Source organism: Aotus nancymaae, unplaced genomic scaffold (assembly GCF_030222135.1).
Source record: "Aotus nancymaae isolate 86718 unplaced genomic scaffold, 86718_ANA_hifiasm-v0.15.2.pri h1tg000053l, whole genome shotgun sequence".
NCBI lineage: Eukaryota > Metazoa > Chordata > Mammalia > Primates > Aotidae > Aotus > Aotus nancymaae.
In genome coordinates, this window is record NW_026988467.1 from 21,420,650 (window position 1) to 21,439,135 (window position 18,486).

Here is an 18,486-nt window from a genome sequence, read left to right on the forward strand (position 1 = left end):
GATTATAGGCATGAGTCACTATGGCCAGCTAATTTTTTATATTTTTAATAGAAATTGTATTTCACCGTGTTAGGATGGTCTCGATATCCTGACCTCATGATCTGCCCACCTCGGACACCCAAAGTGCTGGGATTACAGGCGTGACCCACTGCATCCAGCCAGCAGATAATTTTTAAAAATTAGGGCCTCACTTTGTCATCCAGGCTAGAGTGCAGTGTTGAGATCACAGCTCACTACATTCTTGACCTCCTGGCTCAAGGGATCCTCCTGCCTAAGCCTTCTGAGTAGCTAGGACTAAAGGTGTGTGCTACCACATGTGGCTAATTTTTTCATTTTTTTGTAGAGTCGGGGGTCTCACTATATTGTCCAGGCTGGTCTCAAAACTCCCAGCTTCAAGTGATCCTCCCACCTTGGCATCCCAAATTGTTGGGATTACGGGTGTGAGCCATTGTACCTAGCCAGAGATGCACTTTTTTGATGTAACCAAAGAGAGAACAACTAATTATAAAGGAGCATTTTTTTTTAAATAAAATAATCATGGCTTAATATATTAAACACAAATTAGTGTTCTGTATTTCTGAAATTTGCTCATTTATTGCCAAACTTTCACATTCTAAATAGTTTTATCTGAAAATGCTTTGACTTCTCTTCCATTCCTTTAAGATAGTTTTGTTGGAAATAGAATTTTGAGTTGATTTTTATTGTTTTTATTGTTTTTCTTTCAGCACCTTAAAAATGTTCTTGGCTGGGCATGGTGACTTAGGCCTGTAATCTCAGCACTTTGGGAGGTTGAGGTGGGAGCATCACTTGAGCCCAGGAGTTTGAGACCATCTTGGGCAACCTAGTGAGACCCTGTCTCTACAAAAAATAGAAAAATTAGCTGGACATGGTGGCAGGTACCTGTGGTCCCAGCTGCTTGGGAGGCTGAGGTGGGAGGATGCCTTGAGCCCTGGGGATCAAGGCTACATTGAGAGCTGCGCTCCAGCTTGGGCGACAGAGTGAGACCCTGTATCAAAAAAAAAAGAGGGAATTCAAACCAGCCTGTACAACATGGTGAAACCCTGACTGTACTAAAAATCCAAAAATTAGCTGGGTGTGGTGGTGCAGGCCTGTAACCCCAGCTACTAGAAAGGCTGAGGCGGGAGAATTGCTTGAACCCAAGAGACAGAGGTTGCAGTTAGCTGAGATCATACCACTGCACCCCAGCCTGGGCGACAGAGCAAGACTCCATCTCAGAAAAAAATCTTCTGTATTTTCTGGCCTCCATTACTCCAAGTGAGAATTCAACAGTCATTCAAATTATTATTATTTGTATGCAGTGTTTTTTTTTTTTTCTAGCTACCATTAAGATTTTTTCTTTCTTTTTTTTTCTTTTTGTTATTTCAATTATGATATACTTAGGCATGGCGTTCTTTATATTGAATCTACTTCATGTTCATGAAACTTGAATCTGTAAATTTGTCTTTATTTGGGAAAATTTTGGCCATTATTTCTTGAAATTTTTTTCCTCATTGTCTTCTTCTGCAACTCTAAAATATAAATGTTGTAATATTTTCCTATAGGTCTTTGAGGCTTTTTTTTTTTTGTTCTTCAGATTGAGTAATTTCTTGGATCTGTCTTCATGTTCACAGACCCTTTTCTTTCTTTTCCTTCTCTTCCTCCCTTTCTTTCTTTTCTTTATTCTACTGTTGAGCCAATCCAGTAATTTGTAAAATAATTCAGATATTGTAGTTTTTAGTTCTAGAATTTATATTTTTATGTGTGATTTCTTTCCCTACTGAGATTTCTATCTTCCTTTATTATGAACCTATTTTTCTTTTGGCATTTGAGCATAGTTACCATAACTGCTTTAAAATCTTTGCCTGCAAACTGTAAAATCTGGATCATCTTAGGGTAGTCTCCTTGATTACTATTTTTTTTTTTTCTCTTGAGAATGGGTCAGGTTTTTCCATTTCTTCTTATGGGGAGTAATTTTGGATTGTATTCTGAATATTACAAATGATAACTTACAGAAACTCTGGATTTTGTTATGTCCCTCTTAAGAGCATTGATTTTCTTTTCTAAAGCAGGTAATTAACTTAGCTGAATTCAAGCTGCAAAACTGTCACCCCTGTAGTAGGTGGCAGCTTATATTTTAGTTCAGTTCTCTTAGCTGGCCTACTTGGAGACTGCTCTGTGCATGTGTATTGCAGGGATCAGCTAGAGATTTAGACAGATTTATGCAGATTTTAGAGCTCCCCCTTGCTGGTTCTGCTGCTCGCTCTCTCACTTGCTCACTCACTTGCACGCTCTCTCTCTTTTTCTTTCCAGTGGTGATGGTTGCACTAGACTGTTTTTTGGTTCTTAAAGTCAGCAGGACTGTGAATTTTCCATTGGTGTTTTAGCTTCCCTGTATGGTGCAAGGCTAAAAGATAAAAACTGGGGAACCTTGTCCAGTGCAGTTCCCTTCCTGCAAGTAGCAACTCCCCTCTAATATTTGCCTGCTTTTCTCACTCTCCAGTGCCTTCAGGTGGTTGTTTTTGTCTGGAAGTTACAGCTGTTATGATAGGCAGAGTTGATCTTATAAGAGGAACTGCCTGGTCTTAGTAGAAGCCTCAAATTTCTTTTTTTAAAAACAGAAACCTTTAAATTTTAGAATAGTTTTAGATTTATAGAAAAATTGCAAAAAAAAAGCCCACAAAGTTCTCAAATTTAGTTTAAATAAAAATATTTCTAAAATATATTAATGCTTCCTTGACTTTTGAAAATGCTGGGTTTGGCCAGGCTTGGTGGCTCACGCTTGTAATTCCAGTACTTTGGAAGGTTGAGGCAAGTGGATCACCTGAGGTCAGGAAACCCTGTCTCTACTGAAGATACAAAAATTAGCTGGGCATGGTAGTGTGTGCCTGTAATCCCAGCTACTCTCGAGGCTAAGGCAGGAGAATCGCTTGAACCTAGGAGGCGTAGGTTGCAGTAAGCCGAGCCAAGATTGCACCATTGAACTTCAGCCTGGATGACAAGAGCAAAACTTCATCTCAAAAAAAAAAAAAAACAAAAAAAACCACGCTGGGTTTAACTGCCAATTAATGTCAACATTCTGAATATAAATTTAGTAACGCAGCAATGGCCTCGGGAGCCATTGAGGCATGTAAGACTATTTTTGCCTTTCTGCTAAATGGCCTCAGCTATTGTGCTCTTCAAACCTAAATCTCCTTTGTGCGTGTGCATATGTGGGTGGGTGTGTGTGCGCACATGTGTGTGTGTATTTTGTATTTCTTCCTTTGCCAACTTAGCTCTATTGATGCAGCCCATTTCCTTTAATTTTCTATTATAATTTGTTGTGGCTCAGTACACCAGATAAACTTGTTAAAATTTGTTTGAAATAAGAATAAATAGTTTCTGAGAGCTTGAATGTTGAGTTGATGAGTCAGGTACATCATCTTTAGTACATGGTCTTGGTGACGTTGGTGCCCAGAGGCCTTTTCTCGAGATGCATGCTATCAATACAATAGTCACTACCTATACGTGGCTGTTGAGTGTTTGAAGTACGTCTGGTTTAAGTTGAGATGCACTATAATATGAAATATACACCAGGTTTTAAAGATGTAGTACAAAGAAAATAATGTAATAACTTTTTATGTTATGTGTTGAAACCATTTTTGATACATTTGGTTAAATAACAATAAATTAATTATACTGGTTTCTTTTACTTTTTAAAAAATGTGGTCTGCTTCACAAGTTTGTGTGTCATTCTTGTATAGGGGCCATGCTAATCTGTTTTGAATTGTTCCAATTTTAGTATATATGCTGTCAAAGCAAGTGCTCTTTTTACATTTTTAATATGACTGCTAGAAAATTTAATATAACATTGTGGCCTACATTACATTGGTTATAGTTCAGGTAATTTATCTTACTTGATGGTAGTGTCTATGAGTGAGATGGTGGTTGTACTGTAAGAATCTTGAGATCAAGCAGGTGAGATTCTAGCATCTCCTCCTTTGCTTTGGTATAGGAAACTATCACAGTGGTTAGTAGATAGTATGGACCTTGAAGTTGAAACCTCAGTTTTGACACTCCTCAGATTTGTATGACCTATGACAAATTACTGAGCTCCTCTTAACCTGAGTTTCCTTATCAGAAACTCATGTAAAACATGAGGAAAACGATCCCTAATTTCATATGGTTATTGTGAAATACATATAAAATAGTTTCATATAGTGCATGTCAACTACAAAATACACTACTCAATAAATAGTAGCTTTCAACTTGTTTCCAGACTATTTTGGTGACATTTTGATTTATTCTAGTTGATACTTACAGGGAGTACAATCAAGATAGATCCAGTCAGAGAAAAAGGACTATGACTTTGGTCATTTTTTTTTTCCGCTCACTCTCTTTTTCTTTTCTTTTCTTTTTCTTTCTCTTTCTTTTTCTTTTCTTCCCTTTCTTTTCTTTCTTTATTTATTTTATTTCTTGTCATTCAGGTTTTTTCTCCCCACTAAAGAATATGTCTTTGATGAAGAATTTGTAAGAAAAAATGATGGACCCTCTGTAAAAAGAAGAGATGTTGCCTCCAGACAGTCAATATTTTTAATTATTTGATTTATTAGTTATTCTAAAGAGATAATAGACTTTGGTCCTCCTGTTAGGCTTTTGATGAGTGAATGTGAACAAGCAGAACTCGTTTTCATCATGCATCTGTTGTGCCTAGATGGAAAGTCTGGTCATTGTACATCTGACACTTTGGTTCTGGCTGAGATATTTCAGATTTGATTTTCCTACAGATTAAAGCCTTTGTTTCCATCTTAAGCATATTCTTCAAGTAAGTAACAAAAGTACTCAAAAGAAACTCAAGTGACGTTAATTCCCTTTGTTATTTCAGCTAGTAGTTTTTGAATGACTACTTTGCATTTAGCATTTATTCAAAAGAAGTTCTATTATAGTTAAGCAGTTTGACATTTTGGTACTGATTAGAGACAGTAATGAGATTATTATGTATAAACATTAAAAAAAAATTTTCTTGAATCTACGAAGAATAAAAAAAATATTAGTTGTAATCCCAGCACTTTGGGAGGCCGAGGCGGGTGGATCCCGAGGTCAAGAGATCGAGACCATCCTGGTCAACATGGTGAAACCCCGTCTCTACTAATACAAAAAATTAGCTGGGCACGGTGGCGCGTGCCTGTAATCCCAGCTACTCAGGAGGCTGAGGCAGGAGAATTGCCTGAACCCACGAGGCGGAGGTTGCGGTGAGCCGAGATCGCGCCATTGCACTCCAGCCTGGGTAACAAGAGCGAAACTCCGTCTCAAAAAAAAAAAAAAAAAAAAAAAAAAAATATTAGTTATAAAAAGATAAATGGGACACAAGTATATAAAATTCATACCCCTAGGCTGGGCATGGTAGCTCACACTTGTACTCCCAGCACTTTAGGAGGCCAAAGTGGGTGGATCGCTTGAGCCCGGGGGTTTGAGACCAGCCTGGGCAACATGGTGAAACTCTATTTCTACCAAAAAAATGCAAAAATTAGCCAGGCATGGTGGTGCATGCCTGTAGTCCCAGCTACTTGGGAGGCTAAGTTGGGAGGATCACTTGAGCCCAGGAGGTCAAGGCTGCAGTGAGCCATGATTGCGCCACTGCACTCCAGCCTGGGCGGCTGAGCAAGATTTTGTTTCAAAAAATAAAATAAAAATAATCTCCTTTCCCTACCTCTCCCCAGATCTGTTCTGAGGTAAACAATGTTAATTTTGGTTTATAGCCCTCCATACCTGAGCAGTATTTTCAAGATGTAAATGCCGGGGTTACAGATCTGTGGTGTCTCCTAAAGGGATTTATTTCCCTTTCCATCCCCCAGCAAAGTATAGGCCTACCCGTACTCCCATCTTGAGGTTTCCTTGACTTAGTTGCTCAAAGCAGAGATGTAGGAGTTACTTAATTTCTTTCTTTCTCTCACTTTCCACATACAGACCATCCACACATCTTTAGGATTATGCTACCCCAATTCAATTTAACCCACACTTTCTTTTCATGTCCATTGCTTTTACCTAATCCAAAGCACATTTCACCACAACTACCTTAAGAGGCCCCCCAGCTTCAATTCTTCATTGGGTTGATGCCTCCAACCTGTTTTCCACATGGCAGAGGGTTATTTATTGTCTTAAATGGAAATCAGATTTTGCCCTCATATACCCCCACCCATCAAAAGCCTTCAGTGGTATCCTGTTATCTTGTTCTGGCATTCCTTACCCCCTTTCCCCTCCCACCAGTGGAAGCTCCGTGAAGTCAGGAATATGTTCTCTGACACATACTGTTTTACTGAGCACTTAACCACATGCTGGACTGTGTGTGTGTGTGTGTGTGTGTGTGTGTGTGTGTGTGTGTATATATATAAATTTTTTATTTTTATTTGAGATGGAGTTTCTCTCTTGTTGCCCAGGCTGGTGTGCAATGGCGCGCACAACTCACTGCAACCTCTGCTTCCTGAGTTCAAGCCATTCTCCTGCCCCAGCCTCCCAAGTAGCTGGGATTACAGGCATGTGTCACCATGACCAGCCAATTTTGTATTTTTAATTAGAGGTGGGGTTTTTCCATGTTGGCCAGGCTGGTCTCAAACTCTGACCTCACATGCTAGGCAATATTTTAAGAGCTTTTCATCTATTAATTCATTTATATTCATGATAACTCAGGGAAGTAGGTATTCTTCCAACCATTTTACATATAAGGCAACTGAGGCCCAGAGAGGTTTAAGTAACTTACCCAATGTCACATTCATGCTTAAGTACAAGAACCAGTATATCAAACCAGGCACTCTGTGTTCAGTCCTTGCTGTTAAACTTTGTATTAAATGGTTTTTTTCCTACACAGTAGGTACTTGGTAAACATTTGTTAAAAGAATGAATACATTGTTCCCTCTTTGCATAAGATTCAAATACTTTAATTTGGTCTAGAAAATCTTTCATGATCTGGCCTTGCTGACACCACTTTCTCATGTACTCACAGCAGTCTTGTCACACGGGCTCTTTGCATGGCTGTTTCCTTCTCATTCTTTATGTCTAAGAGGTCTTCCATGGTCATCTTATCTAAAGTAGGTACTCCTTGTCCTCTCTGAGTACTTTGTTTCCCTTTAGGCAAATCATGATTAATTGTTAAATAAATGGTATTCTTGCTATTCCCTGGGAATTTGTAAGAGATGCAGAATCTTGGTTGTTACCCCAGATTTACTGAATCAGAATCTGCGTTTTTACAAGATCTCCTAATAAGTCGTGTTGACATCAGAGTTTGAGAAGCTGGGATAGAAATTGAAAGGACAGGTAATTGAATTATTGGAGGTGAGACTTGAGCTTGACCTGAAGCACAGATGTGGCAGTGAGCATTTCAGCTGGAGGATAATTTGATTGTAGTCACATAAAGGTCCAGATTTATGTGGGCTTATTGTACAGAATGAATGGGAGTGGGGGTGGAGCAGTGCTGCGGGTCCTCAAGGACATCAGCGGGGAAGTCATTCTAGGAAAGGAGGATGGAGAACTTTGGTAAGACCTAATTTTTAAAGACTATTGTATACTTTATGGTTTTTATTTTTAATGAAACTATTATATTAGGTAATTGATCATAATTTGGTCATTTACCAAAAGAAACAGCAACAGCTAACCTTTGAAAACTACTGGAAGGTGAATCATCTCTCCCATTTCAACATTTGAATGACTTTTCAATTCACAGTGACTTAGACTAAAGCAAGAGAACATCAGGTGTTCTGTTATAAGCTGAACTACTAACTCAGAGGAGAAGCTACTGGCAAGCCCATAAAACAAATTCACAAAACCATAATTTATTGGGAGATGTTTATGTCACTTTTGAGAAAATATTAAACAGGTGCTTTTTAAATTGTGGTAAGGTTATGGGGTTTATTGGGAGTTTCATTGTATCCTAAATTGAAATGTAGTACTTCTAGAGTAATCTGAAATTCTTGAATGAATCAGATTAGACTTTGTACACTACAGGTAATGCAAAGGCAGAAACCATTTCTTCTTTTATTCATCACTAGATCTCTGGTGTTTAGTGTAGGTCCTCAAATGACTGGTGAATGAATAAAAAAATTTTTTTTTTAATTTTAAAAGATTGATTTCTATCTGCCCTTGAAGGTAATAAATGAATGATACAATAAAAGTGAGCTATAATACAGTTAGAAACTATTAGGACTGAAGTGGAAACTAGATTAATAATTTAAAAAACACTTTATTTGGAAATAATTTTATACTTACAGACAAATTGCAAGCATAAGAGGCTGGACACAGTGGCTCTGTAATCTCAGTGCTTTGAGAGGTTGAGGCAGGAGGATTGTTTGAGCCCAGGAATTCAAGACTAACCTGGGCAATATGGCAAAACTCAGTCTCTACAAAAAAGTAAAAAATTAGACAGGCATAGTGGTGTTTGCCTGTAGTCCTAGCTACTAGGGAGGCTGTGGTGGGAGGATCACTACAGCTTGGAGAGTTCAAGGCTGCAGTGAGCTACAGTGACACCAGTACATTCCAGCCTGGGCGGCAGAGCAAGACTCTGTCACAAAACAAAACAAAACAAACAAAACAAACAAAAAAACAGCTCAAAGGAATCTCTTTACCCAGGTTTACCTATTGTTAACATTTTACTCTATTTGCTTTATTATTTGCTCTTTTTCTCATAAGTTGCATACATTGTGACATTTTATCCCCAAATACTTCAGTGTGGATTCCCTAAGAGTAGGGATATATCTTGTGTATGTAATGTTGTTACATTACAGTCGCAACTTCAATAAATTAATCTTGCTCCTTACCTTCCTTTTCCAGAACAGAAAACTAAGACCCGAAGAGGTTAAGTGACTTGCCCTCTGGTTAGATAGCTTCTAAGTGGAAAATCCAGCTTACTCTGCTAGTCAGGTATTAGTCCTGGTCCCTAACATCACAACAGAATCTTTTTTTTCTCCCTGACAAGCCAAATCATTTAGAATATAATATAGTCCGGGTGCAATGGCTTACGCCTGTAATCCCAGCACTTTGGGAGGCTGAGGTGGGTGGATCACCTGAGGCCAGGAGTTTGAGACTAGCCTGACCAACATGGTGAAACCCCACCTCTACTAAAAATATGAAAATTAGCTGAGCATGGTGGCACATGCGTGTAATCCTAGCTCTTGGGAAGCTAAGGTAGGAGAATTGCTTGAACTTGGGGAGGTGGAGGTTCCAGTGAGCTGAGATTGTGCCATTGCACTCTACCCTGGGTAACAGAGCAAGACTATCTCAAAAAAAAAAAATTGTAATTATCTTCTGAACCAGATATAACTATCCACCGGAACTCGATCTATAAAGGATTTTGGATCACCAAAATTGTGCTTGACATTATATTTGGCTTAGTTTAAGTATGTCCAAGTTTAAGGCATGATAGTGGAGGGAATAGACTGTTATTTACCAAATTTGACCCTAACAAACAGTGACCAGTTACTGGCCTACAAAGAGTTGAGTCCAAAAGGCATCATGAGGAATTCAAAGTTTAACCATGGGGCAAACCTCTTTCCAGTTTTGACATTTTTTTTTTTTTTTTGAGATGGAGTCTCTCTCTGTTGCCCAGGCTAGAGTGCAGTGGCGCGATCTCTGCTCACTGTACCCTCTGCCTCGCCGGTTCAAGCGACTCTCCTGCCTCAGCCTCCCAAGTAGCTGGAACTACAGGCACCAACCACCATGCCCAGCTAATTTTTATATTTTTAGTAGAGACAGAATTTCACCGTATTGGCCAGACTGGTCTCAGATTCCTGACCTTGTAATCTGCCCTCCTTGGCTTCCCAAAGTGCTGGGATTACAGGTGTGAGCCACTGTGCCTGGCCTTGATTTTTTTTTTTTTAAATGTCTTTTTCCTCTGTCAGTGTGTGAATGTTTATGAAAATATGGTCTATGCACCAAATACATCCAAATTACAATTGCTTGAAGTACTTGTTAAAAATTATAGATTCCTGGGTCCCACCACAGACATATGGAATCAAAGTATCTGGAAGTGGGACGTGGTAATCTGCGTTTTAAACTTTTTCCTCTCTGTCATCCAGGGTGGAGTGCAGTGGCATGACTGGCTCACTGCAGCCTTGCCCTTCTGGGCTCAAGTGATTCTCCGACCTTAGCCTCCCAAGTAGCTGGGATCACAAGCGTGTGCCACCATGCCCAGCTAACTTTTGTATTTTTTGTAGAGACATGGTTTACTTTGTTTCCCAGGCTGGTCTCAAACTCCTGGGGTCAAGCTATCTGCCTGCCTCAGTCTCCCAAAGTGCTGGGATTACAGATGTAAGCCACTGTGCCCAGCCTTTAAACCCATTTTTTAAAGAGTTTTTATGGTATATAAAAACAGCTCCTATATACTTCTGTTATGTAGATTTTGTTTATCTTTTTTTTTTGTTATAATACAGGCAATGAGTGAGATTTTGTTTATCTTCAGAGTTTTTCCACATTCATTCTTTAACTTGTGTTTTACTCTATTTTCGTATGTTTTTGATGAGAGGGTTTTTGTTCGCTTGCTTTTTTGAAATGAAAGATTCATGTCCATATGACAAATATCAAAAAGCATGAGAAGATATACAATGAACAACTCCCCCTAACCCTGTCCCTTGGGTGCTGTGCTGTTCTAAGCCCTTTATACGTGTTAACTCATTCAGTTCTCCCAACTATCCAATAATGTTATTATTCCCATTTTATAGAACATAAAAACAGGCCCAGTTTTTCAATCACTGAGCTAGGAAGTAGTGGAGTTGTCTGAGAATCTGGCTCTAAATTAGTAGTCTCAACCACCATTGTCTGCTGAGCAAGAGGATACCAGGATTAACTAGATTAATATATGTGAAGAGCTTGTTTTGAAGGAGCAGAGAGATTGTCTTCAATAAGGTAAATGTTCCATGTGAATGAACTCTTAATAGCCTGTCCTGGAGTTTCATCTAGCCCTGCTAATTGGGCATCCTCATGTAATTTCAAGCTAATCATTTCCTCTCTAAATTACAAAAGCTTTTATCTGAAGAGTAGATTTCATGAATTGGCGATGCTGAGTAAGGAAATGGTAGCAACCGAAGTCTTTGCAGTTTTCTCTCCTTAGCTGTTTTATTTACATAGACAGAGCTTGGACACATAGTAATTCTTCCAGTACATGTCATTTGACTTTATTTATCAAGTTAGTTCTGTGACATGGTTATGGCCAGAAAACAATAATCTTTGCACGGCCAGAGATTTTTTGACACATTAAAGGACATCTTTGCGTTTTTCTATTTAATGAACTATTTAAACTTAATATAGACTTTTTTTAAGCATCAAATCATAATCTGTGTCAGTTGGAATAATTTATGTGGAAGATATTTAGATTTTTTTCCCTTCTCTCATTGTTTTCTGAAAGAATAAAGCAATCTAGGGATTCTAATGACTAAGTGCTTGAACTGAAGAATCTATTCTTAGGCCTTGAGTTCTTTGCATGGTGTGTCTTTAAGTCAAGTAACATTTTAAAAACTCTTACCGTGTGCCTGAAACTATATGTACCCTAACTTATTTGATTCCTACAATAACATGGTGTATAGTAAGTTAAGTTTCACAGGTGTTAAGTAACTTACTGAAGATTACACAGCTAATGAAGTAGTGAAATCAGGATTCAACCCTAGATGTGTGTAATTCTAAACTGTAGTTTCCCACATGCTCTGCGAACCCTGTAGAAGAAGAACAGCTTATAAAACCTCTAGACTCCAAACTTGGTTCCATCATGTGTTAGCAAAAATTCTGAAGAAATAGGCCGGGTGCGATGGCTCACGCCTGTAATCCCAGCACTTTGGGAGGCTGAGGTGGGTGGATCACGAGGTCAGGCATTCGAGACCAGCTGGCCAATTTAGTGAAACCCCGTCTCTACTAAAAATACAAAAATAAGCTGGGCCAGGTGGCGGGTGCCTGTAATCCCAGCTACTTGGGAGGGTGAGGCAGGAGAACTGCTTGAACCCAGGAGGCGGAGGTTGTAGTGAGCCGAGATTGTGCCCTTGCACTCCAGCCTGGGCAACAGAGCGAGACTCCTAACTCAAAAAAAAAAAAAAAAAAAAGAATCGTGAAGAAATAGGTAATAGAAGCCAGGCAACTTTGCTCATTTATTACATTGTTTTGTGACTTTTAAGTTAATCTAAATCCAAGTGACCATTTTGTATATTCAGACAGCTAATTTAGATAGAATTCATACTAAAGGAAATGATGTATTAAAGTTTTAAAGTTCATTCTTTTTTTTTTTTTTTTTTTTGAGACGGAGTTCCACTCTTGTTACCCAGGCTGGAATGAAATGGCGCGATTTCGGCTCACCGCAACCTCCGCCTCCTGGGTTCAGGCAATTCTCCTGCCTCAGACTTCTGAGTATCTGGGATTACAGGCACGCGCTAAAGTTCATTCTTTAACAACATATTACTCTATATGCTCCCCAGAAAATGTGTCGAGGAAAATAATTTAATGGTCGGAAACCTGTTCTTACCTTCAGATCCTAACTTCTCTGTCTCTTCCCCCAGTCATCACCACCACTTACCCTTAGTTCCATAAACATAAAAAAAGAGAAGAATGAAGTTAAAGCTTTTCTTAGCTGTTTAAAAATCTGACTGTTCTAAAGATTGATTAAACTAGGTTTTCTTTCTTTCTTTTTTTTTTTTACAGTCCAGAGGTCTTTTATTTTTTTAACACCGATTACGCCATGAATTCATAAGGAATAGGTTCCAGCAGCTCAGGCTCCTTCCCATTGGTTCTCACAAAGTGTGTTTCTCTGGGTGGAGCAGGCTGGCGCGTCAGTTGAACCCAGGTACCTTTCTCTTTGGCTTCTTTCTTTTTCTGATCATTTTTCCTTCAAATGTTTTAGGAAGTTATCTTGGCTCTTAGAGTGTTTGATGTGCTCAATACACACATTAATTCTCTTGGCAAGAATTTTGCCCTTAACTTGTTTGTTTACAACAATGCCAGTAGCATGCTGGGTAACATTGTAGACTCTTCCAGTTTTGCCATGATAACATTTGTGGGGCATTTCTTTTTGAACAGTACCCATTCCCTTGATGTCTACAATATCACCTTTCTTATAGATTCACATATGCGTGGCCAAAGGAACAACTCTATGTTTTCTAAAAGGCCTAGAGAACATATATCGAGTGCCTCTCCTCTTTCCCTTTGTGTTCGTCATTTTGGCGAATTACTGGAAGATGGCAGTTCCGGCCGAAAGGCTAAACTAGGTTTTCTAAGTGAGCAGTTCTTTAATCTTGACTTAGTAAAACATTAAAATATTTGGCATCTGTCGTTGACCCCTGTTCTGCAATATAGGAGTTAATTCAGCAGTTTCTGATTAAATACCAGTATTATGCAATTCAAGAATTACCACAGAGGTGTGAAGGGAAGAGGGTGAGGCTAGTGAGGAATATCCAGACAGCAAGGTAAAGAAAATACTCCTTTTATAAGAATAAAACCCAATGGTTGCAAAAATGCTGACAACCCAGGGGGGAAAAAAAGAATAAAACCCAAATGAATGCTAAGACTCATTATCTAGAGACTTATGGTTATTGCTGTCAGTGGGATTATTTAAGTTTTCTCTTTGATTATTTGAGTTTAAAATATATTTCTATTTTTATTTTTTGGAGACAGGGTTTCACTCTGTCAGCCAGGTTGGAATGCAGTGGTGTGATCATGGTTCACTGCAGCCTTGACCGCCCAGGCTCAAATGATCCTCCTGCCTCAGCCTCCTGAGTAGCCTAGGACCACAGGCATGAGCCACCCCACCTGGCTAATTTTAAAAAAAAGTTTTTGTGGAGGTGGGATCTCACTTACGTGTTGCTCAGGCTGGTTTTCTAATTTTTAAGAAAATATAATAGACATGTATGTTTTTGTTACATGAAATCGTAACTTTAAAACTATGTAACCCAAATTAAAATCTTCTACCAGGCGCGGTGGCTCACGTCTGTAATACCAGCACTTTGGGAGGCCAAGGCAGGCGGATCACAAGGTCAAGAGATCGAGACCATCCTGGCCAACATGGTGAAACCCCATCTCTACTAAAAAAAATACAAAAATCAGCTGGGTGTGGTGGCACATGCCTGTAATCCCAGCTACTCGGGAGGTTGAGGCAGGAGAATTACTTGAACCTGGGAGGCAGAGGTTGCAGTGAGACGAGATCGTGCCACTGCACTACAGTCTGGCGCCTGGCGACAAAACAAGACTCTGTCTCAAAAAAAAAAAAAAAAAGAGAAAAAAAAAACAAACTTCTTAAGCATGTGTATATTTATATTTATAATCTGTGTATATTTTAAAACAACTTATTGGATGTAATTTATATACCATATAATTCACTCATTTAAACTATACGGTTCATGGCCGGGCGCGGTGGCTCACGCCTATAATCCCAGCACTTTGGGAGGCCGAGGCGGGTGGATCATGAGGTCAAGAGATCGAGACCATCCTGGTCAACATGGTGAAACCCCATCTCTACTAAAAGAAATACAAAAATTAGCTGGGCATGGTGGCGCGCGCCTGTAGTCCTAGCTACTCGGGAGGCTGAGGCAGGAGAATTGCTTCAACCCAGGAGGCGGAGGTTGCAGTGAGCTGAGATCGCGCCATTGCACTCCAGCCTGGGTAACAAGAACGAAACTCCGTCTCAAAATAAATAAAGAAATAAATAATAAACTATACAGTTCAGTGGTTTTTAGTATATTTACAGTTGTGCAACCATTACCAGGGTTTAATTTTTTTTTTTTTTTTTGAGAGATAGAACCTTTTGCCCAGACTGGAGTTCAGTAGCATGATCTCGGCTCACTGCAGCCTCTGCCTCCCGGATTCAAGAGATTCTTCTGCCTCAGCTTCCCAAGTAGCTGGGACTATAGGCATGTGCCACTGCGCCCAGCTAACTTTTGTATTTATTTATTTATTTATTTTAGTAGAAATAGGGTTTCACTCTATGTTGGCCAGGCTGGTCTTGAACTCCTGACCTCAAGTGATCCACCCGCCTCAGCCTCCCAAAGTGCTGGGATTACAGACATGAGCCACCATGCCTGGCCACCAGGGTCTAATTTTAAAACATTTTGATCACCCCAAAAAGAAACCATGTACCCATTAGCAGCCACTCTTCTTCACCATCCTCAATTCTTAGCAACAACTAGTCTACGGTCTATGAATTTGCCTATTTTGGGCGTGTCATACAAATGGAATCATATATAGTTGTCCCTTGGAATCCATAGGGGAATGGTTCCAGGACCCTTCTGTGGATGTAGAAGTCCATTATAGTTGTCCCTGTATCTGCGGGTCTGCTTCTGTGGATTTGGAGGGCCAGCTGTGATATGTGGTCTTTTGTTCCTTTCACTTAGTTTATTCAAGTTACAGCATGTATCCATTCTTCATTGCTTTTAATGGTCAAATAATGTTCCACTGTATGGATATGTCACATGTTACGAATTTTTAATTTTGCTTTTAAATCTAATACTTCTGAGAGACTTCTGCTTCTGGGAATATAGAATTTCCTGCTTTTTTGCCTCCTTATTCCTGACTTGGAGCTAAAGAAGCTAGCAACCAGGACACACTAGCAGGCACTGAAAAAAAAAAAAGAAATCTCCAACAAAATCCTGCTGCCTCTTGCCAAAGAACCAGGGAAGGGGCAGCCTAAGCAAGACCACAAACTTTTAGATAATAATTGCTATACTGTAAACACCACAGAAAAAGTTGTGGCTCCATCCTCACTCATACCAGCGAAGGCTGAATGGGTGGCCTAGGTTTCCATCTTCTGGTAGTATTCTATAAATTTAACAAATCTTTTACTGATGGGCTTGGGTGGTCTTTAGTGGTTTGCTGTTACAAACAATAAGGCCTCAGTATTCCTCTCTCTTGTATTTTTGGACATCTATATGACCGTTTCTACAGAATAAACTTCTAGATGTAAAATTATTGGGATGATAGCATCCAATGAAGCAGAAGTGGCAGTTTAGATGGATAACCTCAAAACATGGAAATAGGCCAGGCATGGTGGCTCATGCCTGTAATCACAGCACTTTGGGAAGCCGAGGCAGGCGGATCACCTGAGGTCAGGAGTTCAAGACCAGCCTGGTCAAGATGGTGAAATCCCGCCTCTACTAAAAATACAAAAATTAGCTGGGCATGGTGATGTGTGCCTGTAATCCCAGCTACCTGGGAGGTTGAGACAGGAGAATCTCTTGAACTCATGAGGCAGAGGTTACAGTGAGCCAAGATCTTGCCATTGCACTACACAGCCTAGGTGACAGAGCAAGACTCTGTCTCAAAAAAAAAGAAAACAAAAACCATGGAAATATGTAAGAAGTATTACATTTCAGTGTACCTTTTTCTCCGTTGTTGAGACTAGGTAATTTTTATTATTCTACCTTCCACTTTACTGATTGCTTCTCCAGTCTCCTTCATTTGACTTTTGAGACCATCTGCTGAGTTTTTAAATTCCTATTGTATTTTTCAGTTTTAAAATTTCCATTTGGGTCTTGTTTTCTTCTTCTTCCTCTTCTTCTTTACCTTCCTGACATATATCTTCTATTTTTTTGCTGAGGCTTTCTGTTTTTTCATTTGCTTCAAGCAGATCATTCTGTATGATTCTTGGTATGACATGTTCAGTTGAAACATGGACATTTTCATATTATGTTAAGAGACTCTGGATCTTGCTTAATCCTTCTCTTTAAACTTCTGACACTCAGGTAAGAGTCCTTTGACATTTCTGTGGAGGGAAAAGGAGAAGGGAGATGGCATTGCTTTGTTATAACCAGGTGAAGACAGAAGTCCTAGTGCCCCACTGGGTTGTCTCATTTTTATTTTTTTGAGACGGTGTCTCGCTCTGTCGCCCAGGCTGGAGTGCAGTGGTGCAATCTTGGCTCACTACAATCTCTGCCTCCCGGGTTCAAGCAATTCTCTTGCCTCAGCGTCCCAAGTAGCTGGGATTACAGGCATGCACCACCACACTCGGCTAATTTTTGTATTTTTAGTAGAGACGGGGTTTCACCATGTTGGCCAGGCTGGTCTCAAACGCCCGACCTCAGGTGATCTGCCTGCTTTGCCCTTCCAAAGTGCTGAGATTACAGGTGTGAGCCACCCTGCCTAGCCCCATTTTTAAATTGAATACTTCTTGCTTTCAGAATGCAATTTAAAGCAAAAGAACAATAAATAAATTTAATATGTCTGAGAGACTTCTGCTTCTGGAAAGACAGAATTAGATGGTAGTGAGTTTCTTAGTTTTTTGCTTTATATATCTCAGACTTACGGCCAAAGAAGCCAGCAACCATGGTGAAAGAGGCTCCTTATTACTGCTGGGGTGGGGGAATGGGAGTTCCAGCTCCCCGTGTGACCTCCCTGATACACTAGTGGAGATGGCCTCATTACCACTGGTTGGTGTTCAAAGTCCTGACTCTGTTAGGCCTCCTCTGACCCCACTCCAGGGGCAGGGACCTGGCAGGGTTGAAGGTCCTGGTTTCCTCCCTGGCCTTCTCTGGCTGTATTGTGGCAGAGATGTTACAGCCACTAGAGAATTGGCTACATTAAGTTGGAAATAAAATATATAAATTTTAAAAAAAGTTATATATAGTGTGATCTCATTTTTTTTTTTTTCTTTTCTTTTCTTTTTTCCAGATGGAGTCTCTCTCTCTCACCCAGGTTGGAGTGCAGTGGCGCGATCTCTGCTCACTGCAACCTCTGCCTCCTGGGTTCAAGTGATTCTCCTGCCTCAGCCTCCCGAGTAGCTGGGACTGCAGGCATGCGCCACCATGCCTGGCTAATTTTTTGTATTTTTAGTAGAGATGGGGTTTCACCGTGCTTGTCAGGATGGTCTCGTTCTCCTGACCTTGTGATCTGTCAACCTCAGCCTCCCAAAGTGCTGGGATTACAGGCCTGAGCCACCGCACCCGGCATGATCAAATTTTTCAAGGAGTGAAGTAGGATGGGCCAGGCACGGTGGCTCACACCTGTAATCCCTGCACTTTGGGAGGCAAGGTGGGAAGATCACTTGAGGTCAGGAGTTTGAGACCAGCCTAGGCAACATAGTTAGACCCCTTTCTCTATTAAAATAAAAAAAGTATTATGTACATAGAAAATAAAAATGTAGAATAAGAAGTAGCAAATTATTGAATGGTTCAAGGGTAAGAGAACTTTGACTTTCTGTAATGTTTCAGTTTTTATTTATTTTAAAAATAATTAGTGTATATTGCTGTTAGAAGCAGTGAAAAGTATTTTTTAAAGGCATACTTTTCTTAGATGCTCTCATTAGATATCTATATGCTAATTTTTATACTAATACAAAACTGGGTATAGAATAAACGTATCCTGGCTCCCAGTGTAGGATGTTTTCCATTATATCACAGTGCCATCAGTCAGCTGTAGCAATAGGCTGTATTCAGTGTGGTTCATGCTAAACAGAGTAATTTGATTCTATAATTTTGTTGAAATGGAATTTTATATATAACTTGGATTAAAGGAGAAAGTTTTTGACTTATGAATTCTAGAAATTTGAATTTTTTGCCAGGC

At 39.7% G+C, this 18,486-nt stretch overlaps 1 protein-coding gene and 1 non-coding gene across 2 annotated transcripts in view; one reads left to right on the forward strand and one right to left on the reverse strand.

The window, feature by feature from the left end:
* The window catches only part of CLIC4 (chloride intracellular channel 4), a 92,238-nt gene that overhangs the window by 28,144 nt on the left and 45,608 nt on the right, over window positions 1–18,486 (forward strand). The gene's annotated exons all lie outside the window — the stretch shown is intronic.
* Window positions 3,696–3,798, reverse strand: LOC135269527 (U6 spliceosomal RNA). The gene has a single exon (XR_010337791.1). It is a non-coding gene; the product is annotated as a U6 spliceosomal RNA (small nuclear RNA).